Source organism: Oryzias latipes, chromosome 9, assembly GCF_053564925.1.
Source record: "Oryzias latipes strain Hd-rR chromosome 9, Olatipes_Hd-rR_3.1".
NCBI classification, from domain to species: Eukaryota; Metazoa; Chordata; class Actinopteri; order Beloniformes; family Adrianichthyidae; genus Oryzias; species Oryzias latipes.
This window is the reverse complement of record NC_136245.1, coordinates 14,827,262-14,845,067: the sequence shown is the minus strand read 5'-3', so window position 1 is coordinate 14,845,067 and position 17,806 is coordinate 14,827,262. Positions and strand designations below refer to the sequence as shown.

At 38.6% G+C, this 17,806-nt stretch overlaps 1 long non-coding RNA gene across 1 annotated transcript; it reads right to left on the bottom strand.

Annotated features, from left to right (window-relative positions):
- Positions 1-10,940: 10,940 nt before the first annotated feature.
- LOC144994653 (uncharacterized) lies at positions 10,941-11,734 on the bottom strand. Its single transcript, XR_013658255.1, has 2 exons — positions 11,284-11,734; positions 10,941-11,031 (listed from the first exon to the last, which is right to left on the bottom strand). It is a non-coding gene; the product is annotated as an uncharacterized LOC144994653 (long non-coding RNA).
- Between the last annotated feature and the right edge of the window lie 6,072 nt (positions 11,735-17,806).

Sequence of the window (17,806 nt, the reverse complement as noted above, 5' to 3'; positions counted from 1 at the left end):
GGATGTTACCACAAGCTACTGCTGTGAGCCTCTTTGAGCTCCTCCCATCACTGCAGCACTGTGATAAGCAGCAGCCTTTGCATGCTTTAGTTACTTCCGTGTTGAACTGCTGTGGAATCTTTCAAATCCTCTTCTATTTACCTGTTCCAATTAAAAAAGGCTGAAGAGACGTTAAACCCAAAACTGGCACTAAAACAGTAGAAGCAGTAGAGCCGTACTGTATCTCTCCACTCATCCAGTTGAGTTTTGCTGCAAAATAAAAAAGTTTACCAAAATAACCTTGCACCTGCGAAGATGAATAATGCTCCAAATAATTAAAAATAAAACTGATTATTTTTTGTTTGTCATAGGGCTTAGAAATGTCAAGCATTCAACCATCATGGAACTTAGAAGTAAAGAGAAAAGTCTGTCCGTTTTGCATACCTTTGGGGAGCATCCAGAGTGGCTTCCAGCTGCAGAGAAGCCATGTGGCAAAGCCCATCAAGAATATGGCCTGAATACTCTTAAGGGCAGAGAAACAAGACATGCCTCTGGATATTCGAGTCAAGACGATGACATAGATGGATGTCGCAGCAGAAGTGTGCCAGCATGGGGAGGGTGGCCATAAACTGGTGATAGATGTGAGTGCCAGAAGGAAGAGAATGTGTTTTCAGTGTACATCATCCTTCTGTTTGACAGATAGAGGTAACTTGTGCTGAGGTGCATTTACACACACATACGGTCTTCAATAAACGCATTCATGTTCCCTTTGTCATTTTCCCAGGCAGCTCAAAGACATAGAGAGCTAAAAATGATCCATAACTTTGCTGCTTATGAAACGTAGAATTAAAAGTAAGATATGTGACTTTGGGTTCAAGTGTAAAAGATTGATGACTGATCTTCAGCTCTGAAACGGAAGGAAACTGAATCTAATGCTAAAATAAATTAAAACGATAGAAAAAACAGCTTATAGAGAAATTAGCATAACTTATTTCTGCAGCAAATAGTTGACAATTATCAGAATGTGTTATCCATCATATATTTACGTCTTAAAAATTATGTTTGTCTATTTTTCTAAGTATTTTTTTCTTGTTTCTACATATATTTTTTAATCATTTGTTTAGCTTTAGAAAAGTCTCCATACAGCTTGAGTCCCTAGTTTTTAACACAAAGTAAAGTCAACAATATTACTACTCTACAAGTTGTAAAAGTTTGCTGGTCACCTTCCAAATTAATTTTTGCTCAATAAGGCCTAAAATGGATTTTATTGCCCTTTCAAAAAAACAAGATTAATCACTCGCTAACCTCTGACTGTTGCATGCAGTTTCTTAAAGCTGTTATAAATGACCGAGCGTTTGAGGACACCAGAGTGCCCAGTTCCTAATAGAAAATGTATTAGATGCCGAGAAAAATATTAAAGATCCAAAAAATAAATTCAAGCAAACGGAGTAGAAGACTGGGACTTCAAACAGAAACAACTTAAACTAACTTTGCTAAAACTTTATCAGTAATCAGGCAAGTAAAACACAGATCAGTTAAGTAGATAGATCTGAGTAGCTGGTTACAATAGAATAGAAAGTCCACTCCCTCCATTATGTTACAGGATCACATACACTTTCTATTGTCTCCTAAAAACAGACCACCACTTCTTTGAGCCCAATCACGTAAGTCCAGCTACACATGCAGTGAAGCTTTGGTGCCATTTTAATAAGGAAGATCTACCTCACTTAAACTACATTCATACCGCCTCGCCAATGAGTGACCACTTCCACTCCTATTTAAGGCTTCTGTGTTCAAAACTCTCACGTTCATACACAGCTAAGCAAGTTTCTATGACTGCTTTCAGGCTCTACCTAAAAAACGCACATTCCAAGTTAAACAAGGTCAAAATCAGGGAAAGGGATTTGGTTTTGTCATATGGATGACGTCCCTTTTAACTCACTAAAGTGCCAATTTGAAATCTGATCATAGAGGATAAATTAATAGTTACAGTTTGTGCCTATCTGAAAATATATGACACCAAGTCTTTCATAATCTGTTAGAATATAGAAGTGAAAAATAGTAGTATTAGTAGTGAATAATAGTATTATATTTTAATCATATGAATGACTTTTATAAGTAACAATCTGCATATATTCTAGATAACTGATTTGAATTTGCAATTTTGATTTCTGAAATAGTTATTTTTACATAATAATTAAGTAATTAATCTTTATCATGTGCTTTATTGATACTCTACGATTCTTAATTCTGTCTGATAAAAGCTAGGAACCGGATATTGATAAATCATGTAATAAAATGGTTACAGTATAACGGGGTGGGATTATATAAATTCGCTTCCTTCCACTCCCTTTCAAGCAATATTTATTAATATGCCAAGTCTCATACAACTGAGCTAGAGAACAGTGGAAAAAGAAGAAGCTCCTCCCTGCTTGTCCAGTGAACACCAATACTTACATTCAAGTATTGCATTCATTAGTGCGTTTTTGAACAATTATATGCCTGGTGTGTCTGTAGCTGTACAGGTACGCTGGGTTGTTGCATCACTACACACAATACGAATGAAGCCTTCACTTTGAACCAATAGCTAATTGGTCTGCTTTTCTTGTCAGCCATTCACATCCATATTTTTGCCTTGAAATTCATGAATGGTTGTCTCTCTCTGCATTCAACATAGTTCACTGGCCCTCCTCCACCCATTCTCTACCTGGACCAATGCTGTGGAATGGTCTGGCCTTTAACCACCATCAGTGTCTAGGGGCTCTGGGGTTTAAACATCTATGGTCCAATTTCATCCCAAGACGTCATCAGCCCAGAGCCAAAATGACAGACTTTTTTCATCTTCATTTTTCTGTTACACAAATAAATCTTGATTCATTTTCCTTATTTTTCTTTTAACTGGAAGAAAAAGTAAGACACAAATTATTTGCTGCTTGAACTAACAAACTAAATGTGTACACTGTGTCACACTGAACAAACTTGTTATTTAATATAAAGAGAAATTATAATGCCTAATGTCGTGAAATATGAAACTGAATTCTCCCCAACCGTGACTCCAGTGTGGCTGTGCACGCGACCATCACGGTCATGAGCTCAGATAGACTGATTCAAACATTTTCTAGTACAAAAATTGTCCATCAGATCTGCTTTTATTTTTTTAATTTTCTTTGAGAACTAGAAAAAATTAGAAACAGACCAAGAGCCGCCTGAGAAAAACTCAGCTTTCTCTTCTTTTTTTTGAAAAGCAGCACAACCCAATAATTGGAAGTCTTGGAATGAAGAAAGTTTAACATGCTTTCCAGGAGCATCAGCACCAATGTAAACACGGGATAAACTGTATAATCTCTAAGTTGCCGTGATTGCTGCTCTCAAACTTTAATCAAGAATCAACTTTCATGGTTTCTTTCCTGAAAGTTAGCAGTGTAAATAACATTAGACTCATTTTGTATTTGTAGTTCATACATTTTTTTTACGCTTACTGCATAAATCTAAGATTAGTTCACATTTAATAATAAAACGCAAGAGAACTGGCATCAAGGTGATTTCTAACACATTGCATTTATTTTACATGCAAAATGTTTTTGATTATTTATTGTTGCACTAGATTTTCCCGCAGAATTTTGGCAGAAACTCTTGTTGCATTTTTTATTAAATAATAATTAAAAAACAAACAATAAATGCACAGTGAGAACAAAGTTAAGAGAGGAGTTTAGAGGCTAAATACAGCAGAAAACTGCATTCTAAAGCAAAAGCGATCAGTAAAAGTGCACACACCTAAAGTTAATTTTAAACGTTGCATTAAAGCTACAGTCGCTGTGCGAAGACTGTCAAATTGGTTCTTTAAACTAGTTTTGTTTCCTTTAATAGACCTAAAAATTGGTGTGAACTGTCCAGCCCAGAATGCTAGCAAAGCCCTTTAATTTATTGCTCTAAAGCAATACTTTAGCCTTTGATGCATATATTTAATTTAATGGTGTGAGCAAGATTTTTTTTATGCCTGCATAACGCTCCTTTACAGCTTTGGAATATTGTAAACATCAAAGGTCCAGACACACAAAATGCAAAGCAAAAACTCATGCAAACATAGCAGCTGTGATAGTTCAGCCACACCTCGCAACCTGATTTCATTCATTCCCTATGGATACATGAGACTCAACAGTTTACCAGTGTTACATTTCAAACATTGCAATAAACTTTTGTAGTTTTTTGTGTTTGACACCAAAGTTATGGTAGTATTTGAGCTACACTGTCAGTTTTGCCAGCAGCCTCCCAATCTCACTCAAGTGCCTTGAGGGACAGCTCTCCACAAGTGGATTGTTGTTTAGCCTAAACTCCTCTATGTGTTCATTCCCTCACTGTCACATGTAATCTGTTGTTTGGGCTGAGTTGGGTCCAGGAGTGGCAAAGGGTAGAAGCAGACGAGTGCGTGATGGGAACCGTCATTTCTGTTTCATCGACGGATGCTGCCAGTATCCTGCTAATCCTTGGAGTAATCCCACCACCACAGCAAAGAAGTCTGACACACCAAAGCAAGCAGAATGGATGAGGCTCTGCAGGGTTAGCCCGCACAGGCTGGGATGCACACAGACAAGCATGCGCTTAGGGTTCAACACTGACAGCAGCTAGTTTGCACAAAAATTAGCTCACATGTTTGATCAATAAAAACAGCCATGTTTGCATGTAACCAGAAAAAAATATGTGAGATAACAACGGATTAGAGCATCTTTGAATTGTCCTTTTCGAACTTGTGAGTTCAAGAGTTGGGCTAGGTTTGGTGAGATTTTTTTCCTGGCAATCCTGATCCATCTGAAGTTGTAGAATCCAAGCGAGATCTCGAGAACTCGCTCGGAGTTGCCTTATTGTTGTCTTGTTTCTCCTCAAAGCTGGGGTTTTGTATAAGTGGAAGATTAGTCAGCTGAGACAATATTCCAATGTTGAAACCCATACCCCCTCTGGTGGTCTTACAGCTGCTTAAACAGTCCAGATGGAGCAAATGTGCAAAAATTGAGTTTTTGTCTGATCTGATAAAGTTGATTCTAGCATTGAAAAAAAATGATGAAGAATGTTCCTATGAGGTTTTGTAAAAGTTTTACATTAAAACAAATCAATGGACTTCTACTCCGACAGAAAAAGTACTAATAAATTACACATTTCACTGAAAAACCACCTCTTTTTTATTTATTTGGATCAATTTTAGTTTTCCCATAATTATCTGTCAGCCCAGTTTAAGTTTCCCACTGTTATCTTTAATAATTAAAACTGTAAGGTGAAAAAATTTGTGAGGAACTGGGGAATGAAGGACACAAAATGCAGACAAACAGGTTTGGTGGCAGAAACGTAAACATTTAATACATTTACCTAAACATGACAAAAACTAGGAAGTACAAAAGGGTAACAAAAAACTGAAAACCAGACACACTCACTGGCCACTTTATCATCCAATTGCTAGTTAACACAAATTTTTAATCAGACCATCACATGGCAGCAACTCAGCCTTTTAAGGCATATAAACACGGTCAACATGATCTGCTGCAGTTCAAACCAGGCATTAGAATGGGGAAAAAAGGTGAAAGCATGGATCCATCTTCCATTGTATCAAGGAGTAGGTGATGTACTGGTGTGGGGGAAAGGTTTTGGCATAATTTGGGCCCCTTAGTATGAATTGAGTGGGGTTACAACACCACAGCCTACCAGAGTATTGTTGCTGACCATGTCCGTCCCTATATAACCAGAGTGCACCATCTTCTGATGACTTCTTCCAGCAGGATAACACACCATGACATAAAGCTGGAATAATCTCAGACTGGTTCCTTGAACATGACAATGAGTTCACTGAACTCAAATGGCCTCCACCGTCACCAGCGCACAACCCATTAGAGCACCTTTGGGATGTGGTAGAACAGGAGATAGGCATCATGAATGTACAGCCGGCAAATCTGCAGCAACTGTGTGATGCTGTCATGTCAATATGGACCAAACTCTCTGAGGAATGTTTCCAGTACATTTTTGAATCTATGCTACCAAGGATTGAGGCAGTTCTGAAGGCGAAAGTGGGTCCAACCAGGTACTAGCAAGGTGAACCTAGTAAAGTAGCCAGTGAGAATATTTACACTGAGGTTCATTAAATAAAATTAAGACAACAGTGGATTATCCACCTAAACTTGGTGTGACTGGCAGGGAAAACAAAAACAGAACATTACAAAAAAAAGAGAAAAATCACAACTAGATTACACAATCCTCACACAAGTTTGTTAGACAACATTTTTTTGGTATCTGTCCAAATAATTACACATTGTGAGCAAAGTATTACCTTTAACCCTTGTGCTATCTTAGATGACCCCACCCTTACAATGACGTGTTCTCCCTACCAAGACAAAGGTGGATAAAGGTGGAAAGATTTCATGTAATCCATGTAATCTGTCAGTCTGCCCCAGGGCAGCTGTGGCTACAACCGTAGCTTACCATCACCAAGTATGAATGAGGAGTGAATGAATAATGGACACAATGTAAGCGCTTTGGGTGTCTTGAAAAGCGCAGATAAATCCAATCCATTATTATTATTATTATTATTATGGACACCAGTGAGGTTCACAAATCATTGAAGAAAAAAGGTTCAGCGCACTGTCTAGTGGGTCTAGATGACCCAACTCCCAACGTTAAAGTGCCTAGGATAGCACAAGGGTTACCTTGACACCAAAAGCTGCATGGAACAGTGTACACACTGATCTGTATGCTCCAACTTGCTCGCTTCTATGTGGAGAAGTTTCCAGTCAGTTCTGATTCTTGAAACTGTGTGGAGGTTAACTGATAAAAAAAAAAATCATCTTGTCTCTCAAGACAAGATGATAGGGGAGCTGAGCTTGTTTTATATGACAGCATCACTTGGCTCTATGACTGCTTTAGTGGATTAAAACCCCACAATAATACAGTTTGGGTGACAGTTGTAGAGGTCAATCATGGAGACCAGACAGCTGCTGCTGGCAAGCTAGGAAGCTCTGACCCATATTTAATATGTTACCCAAAAGGACATGTACATACTCAGTATGTGCAGCTTGGTACCTGAATGGTGTAAAAAAGCAGGAGAAGACAAGACAATGTCTAGCCTTGCCACGAGTTAAAAAAGGGAAAGATGACAGGTTATTCAAGAGCAAGGACAGTTAAGTACCAAGCAAGCAAGCAACGGGGATAGTAGAGGATGACGCACCAATGCTTCAGGTTCTACAAAGCTGATGTAGTAGATTAAGGGTCAGCATGAGTGAACTGCAACACTCTGTTGGTTGCACATTCAGGTCGTGAGGTGAACCTTGGTGGAATCAGATTGTTTGGGATGAGAGGTGCCAGGGGAAACGTTCAATAAAACATGAGAGCAATCTTCTCACCAGGAGAAAAAGTGCTATGCAGTTCAACTCCATGCAGCCCAAACAGATTTCCCCTGTGAGCCAAAAGCTCTGCAGCTGTTCTTTCACCACAGCTGGCAATCCAAGCTGCCATCAAATCGACAGCCGCTGCCAGAAATAGTGCTGGAAATTGGAAAGTATCTGACCTCTGACAAAGCTTATCTTGCACATGAAACGCATGGGGCTGAAATGATAGTGTCTGTTTGCCCCTGCTCCTCATTCTGCCTCATTAGTTGCTGATATTGGATAAGTTATCGCAGCTAACAGTACTTTTTAAAGTGATAGCTGGCTCACCTTGTCCTGAAAATGTTATTGCAGAAATGTTACATTTTTACAAGAGAAATCACACCTGAAACTCCACCTCAACATGATGGCTTGATATGTGCTTCCTGCTTCTTTTGCAAGTTTCCCGCCCAGCAAGTAAGGTTTGTCATCCTGAGGTTGTTCAATGGTTGAAGGCTGTCTGCTGCAAAGCTAGGGAAGACTTGATCACTTGTGACGGATTGAATCCTGATGGGCCTTTTAGAGTGAAAGGCGTGTTTATACAATCATCACATTCATGGTTGACACATAGTTTTTTTTTTTTTTTTTTTTTTTTTTACAGTAATGCGATGGTTACATTTCGGGGAGAGATTTTTTCTCACCTCATGATATGGCAAAACACAAATGGCCAAAATACAATACCTCCTATCTGCAATTTTCTAGGGTTTTTACATTTAGAGGAGGGAACAAGGTTAACTCCACAAATCCTGCCCTTTTTTATGACATAAAGGTCGGAAGGCATAAACCTCCTATGTCAGCATTGACGGAAATATTTGAAACACATTTTTCTTGTTTCCTGAAAAATTGTATTTTTTCAGATAAGAGGTTTTGCATTTTGGCCATCAAAATGTGGTTGTGGAAAAAATAACTTTTTTCACAAAAAATGTGAAAAAAGAATTAGAATCAATGTGAAAATCAACTTTAGATTTTCAGGGAAAGAAATATTGAAAAGAAAAATATAAATAAAATGCAAGACAAACATATGTAAAAAAAAATACGCAAAAAGTTTAAGCAACAAAAAAGTTAATCAATTCAAGATTTTTCTTTTTCTGTTTTCTGTACATTCTACCCCTTCTCTACTTTACTGTTTTTTTCTATCCTCACCATTTTTTTCTTTTTCATTTTGTCAAGAACTTAAAAACTCTACTTCTAAGAAATTATAAAAATGAAGTTTATTTTCGTGTAATATACCTCTAAGTTTTCTTAACTGAATACTGCACCTTAACAAGCATAGTTGTTAATGGGGGGCAGATGAATATTTTCTACTACCAACAAGATCTGAAACCGTGGCGGCTCCACCCGGGCTCGCGCACCAGGCTTCTGTGCCCACCACGGCGGCCCTCCTACTCGTCGTGCATGTATATATATAAATATATGTTTATGTAAATATTTATATTTATATAAACATATTTATATTTAAAGAAATATGCACTGGGTTTACCCAATCAATATGTGCCAGAAAAGAAAACATGCTCATGTCAAGATGCTCTCAGTTTGCTTTACCTCTGGACAAAAAAGTAAAAACAAATACACTGTAAAACTAGTCCCCCTAAAAATAAGTTAACAATTTTCAAAATTAGAAAGAAAATCTCCTGATGGGATTTAAAAAATTGTTTTTTCAAACAATTCTTATTTTAAGAGAAATGATCTTGTCACTAAGACATATTTTTCATTATTTTGCTCTAAGAAAAACTTTCGTGGTAAGATTATTTTTCAGACAGAAAAGAAGACTTTTTTAAAAGTTTTTTTCCATTTTACCGTTTTTTTTTTTACTTAAGATTCAAGTCTTACAGTGTAAGAAGCTGTCTAACGAAAGGGCACTAAGTATATTAAACTGAACACAAATAATGAAGCAAAACAACAGCTGGATTAAGAACTTGAGGTGCACAAAACTCAGTATAGTGTGTTTTCAAAATAAAATTCCAGAAAACAGAGCAGATAATAAGTTATTTTTAAAGACAAAATTCACACTTCAACAAAGAGATGCACGACTTAAAAATAAATAATAAAATGAAAATAAAATAAAAAAACATGTCTGACAAAAATAGGAACATACACAAAAGCAATGTGCAAAAAAGACTTAATTCGAAAAAGCATGTTAATTTCAATATTTAAATATTAATTAATTCATTGTTTTTAATTGTTTTGTACAATTTCATTTTTGACCAATGGCATTTTTAGATGCCATGGGATGCCATCCTCTTAGCTCAATTGAGCTAATTCTTGAAAATTTCAGAGTAACTGACTGCTTTTAGAATTTTAAATTTGAATTTCTCTTTAACACTTTTAAAGCTTTTTAAATCTGATCAAACAATCTTTGAATTTGACGGATTCTTTGAGACCCTCAGCAGATTGATGTGCAGCAGCAGCAGTTGCCTTTCACTGCTGAAGTCTCTCATTTCTGACATTCGGTCAACACAAACAGTGATCAGAGTAGCAAACAAGCTTTTCTTTATTTTTCTAAAAAACGTCATATTTGTTGACAATTAGTTAAAGACAGGTCTCAGGTCTGCGACTCATTAACCTGTAGTAGTCTTTGCATTTGCCGGTGGGTTTGCCAATCACATCGGCTGTTTACAATAACGTAGGAATGACATCAACCCCCCATTAGTACAGCTTTTATTCAAATTGGTACCTGAAGGTTACAAAATGTCATGGTGCCTCTGTCAGACTCCTCCCCCTGCAGCTCTGCTCTGCTCCTGATTGCCACCAGCTGTCGTCACTCAGTTCATCACCCTCTGCTGCTCAAAAGGAGACCCAGCTCCAGTATTCAACACCAGTTCGTTGCCCCTTATGGTGACTAAGCCTGCTCTTGCCATGCTATGGTTCATCTTGTCTTGCTCTTGTTCATCTTGTCTTGCTCTTGTTCATCTTGTCTTGCTCTTGTTCATCTTGTCTTGCTCTTGTTCATCTTGTCTTGCTCTTGTTCATCTTGTCTTGCTCTTGTTCATCTTGTCTTGCTCTTGTTCATCTTGTCTTGCTCTTGTTCATCTTGTCTTGCTCTTGTTCATCTTGTCTTGCTCTTGTTCATCTTGTCTTGCTCTTGTTCATCTTGTCTTGCTCTTGTTCATCTTGTCTTGCTCTTGTTCATCTTGTCTTGCTCTTGTTCATCTTGTCTTGCTCTTGTTCATCTTGTCTTGCTCTTGTTCATCTTGTCTTGCTCTTGTTCCTGCTCTAACCTTATTCTCCTGCCTCAGGAAAACCACTTCATGAGTGACGTCAGTGTGGACCTTCTTCCAAGCCGCCTCGGAAAACCTGAAGACCTCTCAGCCTACGTAAACCGCGTTAACACCTCCAACCACGCCACAAGCCACTGTCTAGTCCGGACCCCGCCAAGCCAAAGCCACAACCAACCATGGAGAAAAAATAAAGTATTTCTTATCTGCCACTAATCTGTCTTCATTCTGGGTTCCAGCATCTGGGTTTTTTTGTTTAGAATGCTATAAACAAAACAAAACTTATGATATATAATTGCAATAACCCTTGGAAAAAATCAGTGGAATGTTTTATGTCCATTAGAGGTTTTCCTGTTTTTTTTTTTTTTTGTTTTTACATAATTTTGACTTATGTGCTTTGTTTTGGATTTATTCATTTAATTATGTAGAAACTGGATCTTTGCTAAAAAATCAAAAACACAGTTTGATCCAAATATTTATTTTTTTAATTTTAAAAAATTGAAATATTGATACTGTTTCAGGGAGCTTTTGGGGGGAATTAAAAGAACAAAAGAAGCTAGGGATATACTGAAAAATCGACATCAAGCATTGCCAAAAATACCATTCTGTGGGTAAATGGTTAGTTAACTAATCAGGTCATTAGAGCAAACTAAAAAAGGCCCCAGACTAAGGGGTTAAGGAATAAATACATTTGTAATGTTCTAACTGGTCAAATAAATTACAGAGGGTGTAGTTTGTTTTATGACTGTACATGATGGCGTCTTAATTTAAATTAGATTACATTTTTATAAAGAAGACTGTGGAGCAGCATCTGAGGAAGTACAAACAGTAAACGTCAAACTTTTGAGTTTTAAAATCTCTCCCTGTGGCGCTCTTCAAGGCTCTCTCAGAGCACAGTGGCAGCACATCCTAAGCCCAATTTCCTTTCACTGATAGAGTGCCAAGTTTTAGGACTTACCTGGAAAACTGCAATCAGGTGGAAGGGATTAACAAACACTTTTTTTACTTTTGTAAAAAAACACTTTTTCACCATTTTCAGAAGAGGGTTTAGAGAAAATGAAGAGGTGCCGGTCCTCAACTGTAATTTATGTACATTTCTTTTCATGCAAACTCACAACAGTACGCCATGCAGACTGAGCAGTTACTCAGCCATGTTATTAGATTTTCTTTTCATTCTGGTAGATGACGGTTTGCTCATGAGTTGGTTTAAGACAAGCAAAATGTCCATTTTTTTATCAGCAGATGAATGGGCAGAAATGGCATTGTATGTCATCATGTTGTGTCATACAAATAATCAGGTAACAGATTTTCACATCTTCTAGTATTAAGTCATTTGAGATGTAACTGTGGTGCCATCTAGTGTTGAACCTTGCTAATTATTTGCAAAAGATGAAGAACCACCAAGTTTGTGGAGTGCATTCATTATCTTTTCATCTTACCCATGTATGTGTGTAGTTTCTGTGTGCAGATGTGTGTGTTTGTAGTAGGACTCTTGCTTAGGGCCTACTCTCCTTTAGTGCATCTTGGAGTCCCGAGGAGAGCCTGTGTCTTTGGTGATGGTAATCCCAGACGGAATCAAAGCTGCAGTTTGGCAGTATTGCCTCACTGCATACATTAAGTTCACTAAATAGATCACATTAGTCTTTGGAAATCAGAGCTGCTTCTTCTCAAACAAATCCCTAAACAACCTCTGGAAGGCTTTTGCTGTCGTCTTAAGAAAAGTAGCTTTTGAAAAAAATGACTCAACTAGAGCTTTTTAGTTTGATTCCAAAAAACAATATAGAAAGTTGTGTTTTCAAGCGTGGAGCAAAGGCCAGTAACTTGGTTTGCATCAAGACTGATAGCTGGGGGAGCTGACCTGGTTCAGACCAAATACACAAAATCTCATTTTAAAGCTCATACTTAGAACATAACAAACAACAGTTTCACCTTTGGAAGCCAGACTTCATGACTTTTTCACTGAAAGTCCCCAAAACAAGCTTCTCCCAGTTTGTAGTTCATTAACCCTGAAGCTACGTCCACGCTACCCTCGGCCACACGCATTCAAGCGCCCACTTTCAATGAAAGGTCTTTATAAACACATGTAAACAAGCATTTAAAACTCTTGCAATCTCACTACACATATTTTTACGACTGTTTTCTGGCTCTACGTACAAAACATGTGGCCGTTGACCAATCAGGGACTCAGATTTGGTAGTAACACATGGATGGCATACCCTTTATTTCACTGAAGTGCCAACCAACTGGAAATTGATCATGGAGGAGAAATTAATACTTGCTGTTTGTGCCCAACTGAATTTATATGACACCAAGTCTTTCATGTATTAGAATGGAGCTGTGAAAGAAAAAGCCTGGAGCAAGATATAGTAGATTTGAATCACTTTGACATTTCACACTGAGACTCTGTCAACTGTAAGTGGGAGACATGCGCTAGTAAACAGTCGAAAAAGAAGGAGCCCTTTGCTGCTTGTTCAGTGTGAACACCATGGGCTATACTTGAGTTCAAGAGCACTAAACGCGCTTGCTCTTGAACGCACATCACACGCTGGGTGTGTCCGTGAAAAGAACAGTCCTTTCAGGAAATACAGATGCTGGTTTGACTTCTGTTATTGCTTTGCTGTCCTCCGCAGGCTGCTGTTAGGCTGGGGTCCTGCTATGTGATTGACTGTGTGCACTGCAGGGACGGGCCACACCCGGACACCTCCACTCATCACTTTGGAAGCAATGGATGACCCAAACTAGGCAATGCAGCTCTGCCCGCTCTTTGTGTCATCCGTCACCTGACCATGCAGGTGAAGCAAAGGATGAGAGCAGGGGTTTGATTTAGAGCCTGCCACCCCCCACATCATCTCCCTTCACCTCTATGGTTATTCTGTGAACCTTTCTGTAGTGAAAAGCCAGCTCTAAAAGAAAAGAGAGTAACAGCTGAAAATGAGAAGAGACACAATACAACTTCTTGGAGCGATGCTTCTAATTAGAATGAGACTGCAAGTCTCTTGGTTCGTCAGGCTCAATGAGCATCAGTGAACCTGTCTTGTCAGCACTGATGCAAGGACATATTGACAATTCTGCATCAATGCCAGGCTGACAAATGTCTGAGCATCTGCTCACCGGGAAAGAGTTGCAGGTGAATTTTAAACTCTCTTTTCACCTCTCTGCTCAGCATGTTCTGCTCTGCTGGTTATTAAAGATGTGGTTGTCACAATGTAAGGCCATCACAGAGAGTTAAATAATTTCTTGCCACGAAGGTAAAAAAAGAAGAAGCTTTTTCTGCAGCAGTCTGCTTGTGCAGCACCATCAGCTCCTCTTTCTGATGCAGTGAGCCAGTCGAAGAAGCGTCTCTCCATCCCGAGAGAGAGGAGGGAGGGATGGGGAATTCAGTGGAGCTGACAGGTACCCAACTCTGATTCAACATGATTAATTTCCACACTGGGTTTGGATGTGGCCAATGCATGGGCAGGTCAATTTGGTTTGGGCAGAAGAGAAGCTCTCTGATTGATGGGGAAGGTTGTAGCCATGTTCTCTACGCCCGGCTCCCTCTTCATCAGGAGTCCTGTTATGCCCGATTAATTCTCTATACAAAGAGTGGAAACTCTGGCAGGTGTAGCATGAAGTCATCTCTGACTTAAGACTGCCTCCTAGTGGAAGCACACTAGTGTGCAACAAGTGAATAAATTGTAATGTCACAGGAATTTCAGTCAGTATTGAGATATTTATAGCAGCTCTGCTGAAAGTAACAAGGATCTTCTTGTGGCCTCAGACAGCACTTGTGTCTGTACTTGTTCTTTTAAATCACAGTGCTGCGTTTGACTGAACAGATCAAAAGATTTTATATCAAACACTGGAGCACGTCATTGGTAGAATTCTATTTCTTTGTCATCCCTCTTGCCTCTCCATTTTTTAACATGAACTCCATAGAGTTCATTTTAAAGATTATTTTTTAGTTTTGAGATTTTAAACATTCCTACCCCACAATACCTGTCTGGACTTCCTTATCCCTACTCCAGTCCAGTTCCTCAGGTCAGCTGATTAGCTTCTCTTTAACCCCTTGTGCTATCTTAGATGACCCCACCCTTACTTTGACGTGTTCTCCCTACCATGACAAAGGTGGATAAAGGTGGAAAGATTTCATGTAATCCATGGACACCAGTGAAGATCACAAATCATTGAAGAAAAAAGATTCAGAGCACTGTCTAGTGGGTCTAGATGACCCAACTCCCAATGTTAAAGTGCCCAGGATAGCACAAGGGTTAAGGTACCAAGATCTACATTATAGTAAAATAAAATGTTTTTTTCTGTTTGCGCACTAAAGCTGGTCCACAGAAAACTCATCAAGCATCAAGATTGTCCACACATAAAACCTGTCTTCAAAGGCCGGATTACACAACCAACGTGTAATCCGGCATGTGGCTCTGCTAAAGTTTTATTGTGTGATTGCTGAAAGCAGTCAGAGTAGGTTATCCTAAAGTTTATAATCTTTGTTCTAGTTTGGAGTAACTGGAGAACGAGTTTACTTTGCGCAGGTTTCTGGTTGCCAAAGCTAGAGATAGCTGTAACAGTGAAGCTACCAGTGCCGTGGCATTAGCGGAGGCAGCAGAGACTTGAATCCCTGTGCTCAGCCCAGTACATCTAGTTTGTCTAGTGTCACAGTTGCTGTCCCAGTTGCGGTGGCCGCTGCAGATGATGTAGATTTAGGCTTGAACACTTTAGCACCGTCACAGTCCACAGCTCAGCACGGTTTTCTCCAAGCGTAACTTTGGAAAGAACACACACTCATTCTACCCGGGGTGGCATCGTGGAAGACCATGGCTGAGATATTCAGCAAAGCTTGATGCATGCTTTTGTTTCCCGTGTCGTAAATTTGTAGGGAACATTAACAGGGATTTGGTTTTTGCGAAACAATGATTTCATAATTGGAAAACTGCACTGGAAAAAAAAACAAGGGACTCTCAAAGCATGCGTTAAGCCAATGGCACATAAAAAAATGCAAAAACCTGGTCTGAAATGTCCCAAAGAGATGCCACAGGGGAAACCATTAGTAATCTATAAGGCCCCACTTAAATTGAAAAAATAATTATATAAGAACAATTGGAGAAGTGGTTCAGTTCCTTGCTATAAATTAACTTCCATCTTGTGCACTTTGTGGCAATGTGGAAAGGTCAAATGATGATTTCTCTGCAGGAATGATCCTAAAAATAATTGATCATACACTGACAAAGGACCCCATGTTCAAAGAAATAAACAAACACATACCACAAAATGCAAAATACACCTCTCACAAAATCCAAAACGAAATGATTGAAACATTGGCCAAAATGGTATTAAATAAAAACAAGGATAATTAAGACAAGGCAGATTCTGCTGGGTTTTGCATCAAAAGCGATGGAACCAGAGACAATGTGGAGAATTTGCCGGTCATGATTTGTCTGTAAAGGTATTCCAGAGTGTTACGCCCCTTTTGTGTCTAGGGGCACCGAGGCAGCAGAACACAAAAAAAGGAAAGTTTTGGCTAATAATTTAACTGTAACAAAAAAAAAAAACCACCAAGAGGACCAAGCTGCAGTGGAGGCTGTTGCAGCAAGGCTCCCCTCTCACCGTGTGGAGGTCCAAATGGTGGCTTTAAAGGCTGCCTCCACCAGCCGGTCCGATTGGGAGGCCACGCCCTTTCCACCACACCTGAAAATAATCACAAACGAAGACATACAAACCCAAAGATCCACACAGAACACAAGTCCCACTCTGATACAGAAATAATACACAAAACACAAAACAAAACAAAACCAAATACGGCCACAGCCGTAACACAGAGGAACACCTGATTGGTCTGCTTGACCTCAGTCAGTTAAATACTGAATTTATTACCACCCAAATTCTTGAGCATCTTTCTGCTTCAGGTGCAGCTGAAATTGTCAGTCAGTGCTATGATGGAGGTTCTGTCATGAGTGGGGTCAGGGGAGGTGTCTAGGCCTTATTGCAAAAGAAGGTAGGAAAAAATATACCTCATATCCAGTGCTATAACCACCAGCTGCATTTGGCAGTGGTCTGCAGAATCTTCAACTATGCCTTTTGTTTTAGTCTCTTTGAATGCGCGTACACTGGGCAGGATTAGGTGAAACCTTCCAGAAGCTGGAGAAAAAAACATTTTGCCACACTCAAGCCATCCTCTGCAAACAGAATAAGTTAACAGCTCTGAATCAATACTGACAAAGCGCTAGAGAACGATGTTTTACTTAAGTTTCGAGCATCAATGATTGCATTAATCTTTTTTATTATTTAATGTGTATGGAAAAAAAATCTGCTTTACTTGTTCTTCACAAGATTATTTTCTAAAGAAGAAGATAGTTTTACATTGAAAAGGGGTTTTCATCAATTTCTATGTGTGTAATTTAAACAATCGTGATGGTGAAACAACCCTAAGACGATGTTTGAGAATACCCCACTTTTTACCAACAGCTCTGATTGAATAAAAGTGTTTATATTCAGTTTTCTTTCATCAAATACACCAATTAAATCAATAAAGCCATAAAAATTGGATCATTGTTTTTGAGGAAAATCCAATTTAACATTAATATTTAAATAATAGAGTTGAATGCGACTTAAAGATAAAAGCCAAACCTGAACCCTGATGTATGAAAAGGGAGAAGAATAGAGGACATGGAAAAAAGTAAAAACCCAAATGTACAACAGAAAAACAAGTATTTAACTGACAGAAAGTAGCTGTAATGATTTATAAAAAATGACTACTACTGAAACAAAACTTTTTAAATGAAATCTAAAAACAAAATATGACCTAAATAACCTTAAGAACAAACTAAAAAGACTGAACTAAAACCAATCCTCACCATAATACATTTCTATCTAAAAAAAGTTTTAAAATGCCTCCATTTTTACCCAAATTTGCTGTTGGCCACTTGCTGTTGTAAATGTAATAGTTTGTTATTTTTGTAATATGACTGATGCTTGCAGCCTGTCTTAGACGTGTGAAATTGTGTGTGTTGTTTTTTTCCGTACTAGACTTTTAACAAGTTTCTTTTTTTTCCTCTTCAGCAGTTTGGGGTACTGTTGAAGAGAGAGGTGATCTGATGTGTGAGCTGCAGTGTGGCTTTCATAGAAGTGATCAATAAAACAAAGTTATTCCCCTAAGAAAACTCGGTAGTCGCAAACAGAGGCGAGCAAAGACCTGCCCACTTGCTCCTTTATCTGTCATAACAG